Source organism: Notothenia rossii, assembly GCF_949606895.1.
Source record: "Notothenia rossii genome assembly, chromosome: 2".
NCBI lineage: Eukaryota > Metazoa > Chordata > Actinopteri > Perciformes > Nototheniidae > Notothenia > Notothenia rossii.
In genome coordinates this window covers 45,217,009-45,222,462 of record NC_136904.1, presented here as the reverse complement: position 1 = coordinate 45,222,462, position 5,454 = coordinate 45,217,009, and positions in this window count along the sequence as shown.

The window sequence follows — 5,454 nt, the reverse complement described above, 5'->3', positions numbered from 1 at the left end:
CTCTGGAGGAATGGAGACATTGGTTGGAGGGGGCTCAGCTCCCTTTTATAGTGTGGACCGACCACAAGAATCTCGAGTACATTAGGAAGGCTAAAAGACTAAATTCTCGCCAATCAAGATGGTCTCTGTTTTTTAACCGTTTTAACTTCACTCTGTCTTACAGGCCGGGGTCCCAGAATGCCAAGCCGGATGCCCTGTCCCGTTTGTTTGACCCCGAGCCGGTTGCCAAGAAGCCTGAATCCATCCTGCCACTGAACCGTGTGGTAGGGGCGGTCACTTGGCAAATAGAATCTGTGGTGAAGCAAGCTAACGGTGAGAGCCCAGCACCTAGTGGTTGTCCGCCAAACCGTCTGTTTGTGCCTGTTACTGTACGTCCACAGGTCGTCCATTGGGCTCACTCATCGCTGCTCACCTGCCATCCTGGCGTCAAGAGGACCATATTCTTTATCAAGCAACGTTTTTGGTGGAGATCCATGGAGCGTGAGGTCCGGGAGTATGTGGAGGCCTGTCCTGTCTGCGCCCGCAACAAGACATCCTCCAGGGCACAGATGGGGCTGCTCCAGCCGCTTCCGGTTCCCAGCCGGCCCTGGTCTGAGATTTCCGTGGATTTCGTCACTGGGCTCCCAATGTCAGAAGGTAACACCACCGTACTCACGGTGGTGGACCGTTTTTCTAAGATGGTTCATTATATTGCCTTACCCAAGCTGCCATCTGCCAAAGAGACGGCAGAGATCATGATGACTCATGTGTTCCGTATCCATGGTTTCCCCAAAGATATTGTCTCAGACCGGGGTCCGCAGTTCATCTCACGCTTCTGGAGGGAGTTCTGCAACCTCATCGGGGCGTCGGTGAGCCTGTCATCCGGGTACCATCCGGAGTCCAATGGCCAGACCGAACGCCTTAATCGGGAATTAGAAACTGGGCTCCGCTGCCTCAGCTTCCAGAACCCTTCCTCCTGGAGCAGGCATCTCACATGGGTAGAGTACGCCCACAACACGCTCCCCACGGCCCCTACTGGGTTGACTCCCTTCCAGGCTGCCTATGGGTATCAACCTCCTACCTTCCCGGACCTCGAGAAGGAAGTCACAGTCCCGTCCGCCCATGCCCTGGTTCGGCGTTGTCACCGGATCTGGTCCGCCACCCGCAGGGCTCTTCTAAGGAGTGGGGAACGCATGAAGGTGGCGGCAGATCGGAAGCGTCGGCCAGCTCCGGAGTACAGGCCCGGCCAGAGGGTCTGGCTCTCTACCAGGGACCTTCCCCTTCATGTGGTGTCACGAAAATTGGCACCTAGGTTCGTAGGCCCATTCCCAGTGGCCAAAGTAATTAACCCTGTCTCTGTTCGCCTTCGTCTCCCCAGGTCTCTGAGGGTTCATCCCACCTTCCATGTGGGACGACTGAAGCCGGTAAAGGAAAGCCCCATGGTTCCCGCGGCCAAACCCCCTCCACCCCCCCGAATGCTCGACGGCGGCCTGGTCTATACGGTCAAGCGCCTGTTGGCGGTCCGGAACAGAGGCAAAGGGAGACAGTTCCTGGTTGACTGGGAGGGTTATGGACCAGAGGAACGCTCCTGGATCCCATCAAGATTTGTTGAGGATCAAACTCTCATGAATGACTTTTTTCGCCAGCACCCTCAGGTTCCTGGGCCGTCAGGAGTCGTCCCTAGAGGGGGGAGTACTGTCATGTCTCGCAAATTATGTTAGTTAGTTTTTGTCTTGGTCTAGTGATTTTCCCCTTTATTTTTGAATAGTAACCTTCCCTCTCGTTTCAGATACTCTGACCTCCCTTCCTTGTGTGTCTCCCACTCCTGTGATTGTCGACCCCGCCCCTGATTGTTTCCACCTGTTCTCCATTACCTGGTGTATTTATTGTCCTCGTCTCCCTTTGTCCTGTGCCAGTTCGTTTCGTTCCTTGTGACTACCACCAGCATTAGCAATCCAGGATTAACCCCAAGCAGAGCTTTGAGCCACGTCTTGTTTAAGTATTTTTGTTGTTCATGCTCCTAGTGTTTTTCCTCTTTAAGAGTGATTTTGTTTTTGTACCACTATCGTTGAGCTTTGGTTTGAATAAAACCTTTTTTTTGTTAAATTCTGTGAGTTGTGCATTTGAGTTCATACCCGTTTAATCAGTCGTAACACATTAATATATATACCCACATGCCAGCTAAGGTCAGAAGAGCTTTATTTAACAGCTGGTCTTATGTCTGTGACTCCTCCTGTTGTTAATTGATAAGCCTGAAACATGCACTTGTCAAGGTTCAGAGGCACATTTTGCAAATACTGTAAGGCAGTAGCCATCGATCATCTTAAAATAAGATATACTTTATTGATCCCAAGTTGGAAACATTTGCGTTACATCAGCATGTGTAACAGTTGTAAATATGCTGTGGTGTTTACTTGTAAATCATTTAGTATAATCACACAAATTCTGTGTTTTATATTTTAATAATTCTGTGTTCTTTATTTATTGATTGTTCAATACCTGACAAGGCCGGAGATGAAATATCTACATACATCTTATAAGAGTATAATACAAATGTATAATATCAGTTAAAATAATTGCTTCAACATAGTTAACATTGCTGGAGGTATGCACCAATATTGATAGATGTCTTGTAATGCACTATTGAGGAACCTGCGACCCAAGTTTCTCATTCATTGCATAACTACACCGTTTTTGTATATGATATGTCAATAAACCTTAGAAAATCTTGAAATCTTGAAAGGGATGTGCAAAATAGTCCTTATATACAGTCTTTAATTAACCATATGTAGAGAATAACGAGTAATGAATATAATTGATAGGGATCCTATTAATATCTAATAATAAAAATAATGAAATTCAATAACATGCTTTAACCACTAGGTGTCCCTTTATATCAGCTGTGCACCTTTATGGTGTAAATGTACAGCCTATCTACCAATTGGATCAAATATAAAAGTCAGCCGAATTAGTGTTGACACTGCAAGGAGACGTATTGTGTGAAAAGAAATGTAAGATGTTGTTTAATTGCTGATATATTTATGATCCACGTCACGTTTTCAGTGTTGGCGGCAGTTCCTCATGTTTGTCTAGAAGTCTTCTCATCAGGGCTCTATAAATAGAGAACTACGGCAGATATGTCATATTTAATGCAGCCAAACCGTGTATTACAATGCCATTATGTGATGACTTTCAAAGAGAAAAGCAAGCACACTCGGAATAAAGTATTATTTTATTTTTTTTAAATGTTTTCGGTCTGTTTCCGTTATTTGTTAATGACGATGTGATGTGAGATGTGAGAATGGAATTGCACAGGGGAAAATAACGTATCTATGCCACAATTGTAGATGCGGATTTTGTTAAACTAATACGTTTGCACTGTGGACCAACACTATACATTGACGAGGAAAGGGGTAGCAATAAAGATAACACCATTAAACAGTTAAACAACATAACATAAATAATATCGATAGCAGCGTCACTAGAAACCACCTTGGTAACAATGAAAACGTTGTATGGACACAATTTCCTGAAGTAATCTTCGTAATAACTAGCAAACTAAATATCATGTGCATCCACTGCACACATAATCTGAAATAACAACTCATATTTCTCGCATCAAATGACATCAAAATGCATTTTAATTGCCAAACTAACGTTAAAATAGGCATTTTCCACCGAGAATAAAACGAAGTTCGGCCATATATTTTTTTTCTGCAGGGAGAAATTTGAAGATCACGTGACACAGACGCCAGCCATTGGAATGAATGGTGAAAAAATACGTAGGGATCCTACCATTTCAGAGGCGTTTTTGTAGAAATACTACGTCCCAAGTTGTGGACCAACGTAGTTATTACACGTTTTTTTGTGAGACTGGGTTGGTTTAATTTGCAATCAGTGCTTTGCGGTACTTAAAGATTACAATGTCCGGAGGCACCACAATGAGAAACACCCGACTTTCCGAACAAACTTCCCCGAAGGGTCTCAGGAGAGGGCGGTAAAAGTGCAGAGTTTGATTTCATGTTACAACCGGAGCTCAACCACGATGGTGCGAACATTCACAGCCCCGGAAAGAGCTACAGCTCATTCCCTCCGTGTTGAATGGATCCTGGCAAAAAATAAAAGGCCATTCACAGACTCTGAAACCCTGAAAGAGTGTATGCTGGCCGTCGTGGATGAAGTGATAAATGACGACAAAATTAAAACGTGGGTGACATCTGCTATTAAAAATGTTCCTTTGTCAGACATGTCGAACATCCGTATGTCACGATCTGTCTGTGTTGTGTTTTGTCTTGTCTTTTTCTGTCTTTAGTTTCCTGTTTTATTTTGAAAAGTGTTCACCTCCTGTCTTGCCTGTTGCTTTCTGTCTGTTTTTCCTACCTGATTACCCGATTGTGTTCACCTGGTGCCCCTGTGTTTTATCCTCCCTCCTCACCTGTCTCTTGTTTGTTTGATTAGTCCTGTGTGCATTTAGGTTCTGTGTTTTCTGTTAGTCTTTGTGAGTTCCTTGTGTATCTTGACTGTGTTCATGGGGAAGAGTTCTGTTTTGTTTCCTTTTTGACCTTGGAATAAAGGTGTTTTTTCTTTGAAATCTGTGTTTGGGTCCTGCCTGCTTCGCTCAACCCTGACAGAAGGAACTCACCAAATATGGGCCCAGCAGATCCTTTTGAGCAGGATTTATTGGATTTTTCGTTTTCTTTGGTTGGCTGCTCGGATAAGTGGAGGGGTTCAGCAGCGTGAGGCTGCTCTGGCTGAGGCGCACCAGATGGTAATGGAGAGACCAGGTTAAGTTAAATTCTTACCTGGTTGGATTTTGGACTTCCTCTCAGTGTGTGATTCCAGGCTAGCAGCCCAAGCCCCAAGAGCCATAGTCCCGGCCCCAGTTCTGACCCACACAGCCATGGTTTCAGCCCCAGTTCTGGCCCCTGCAGCCATGGTTCCAGCCCCAGTTCTGGCCCCAGCAGCTATGGTTCCGGCCCCAGTTCTGGCCCCAGCAGCCATGTTTCCAGCCCCAGTTCTGGCCCCAGCAGCTATGGTTCCGGCCCCAGCAGCCATGGTTCCGGCTCCAGTTCCGACTCCAGTACCGGCCCCAGCAGCGTTGATTCTGGCTCACGTTCCGGCCCACTCCAGTCCCTTGGGTTCTGTCGGTGTTCCGACCCACTCCAGCTCCCCGTGTCCTGTTGGAGGTCCCTCCGTCACCTGTTCCGCCGGGGGTCCTGCCGACACCATGTCCTGTCCCGTTGGGGGTCCTGCCGACTGCTCTCCTGCCGGGGGTTCTGCCAGCCCTATGTCCTGTGCCATTGGAGGTTCCACTGGGGGTCCTGCCAACCCTGTGTCCTGTCCCGTTGGAGGTCCCGCCGACTACTCTCCTGCCGGAGGTCCTGCCAATCCTATGTCCTGTTCCTCTGGGGGTCCCGCCTTCAACTCTTCTGCCGGGGGTCCTGCCAACCCCTTGTCCTGTTCCGTTGGAGGCCC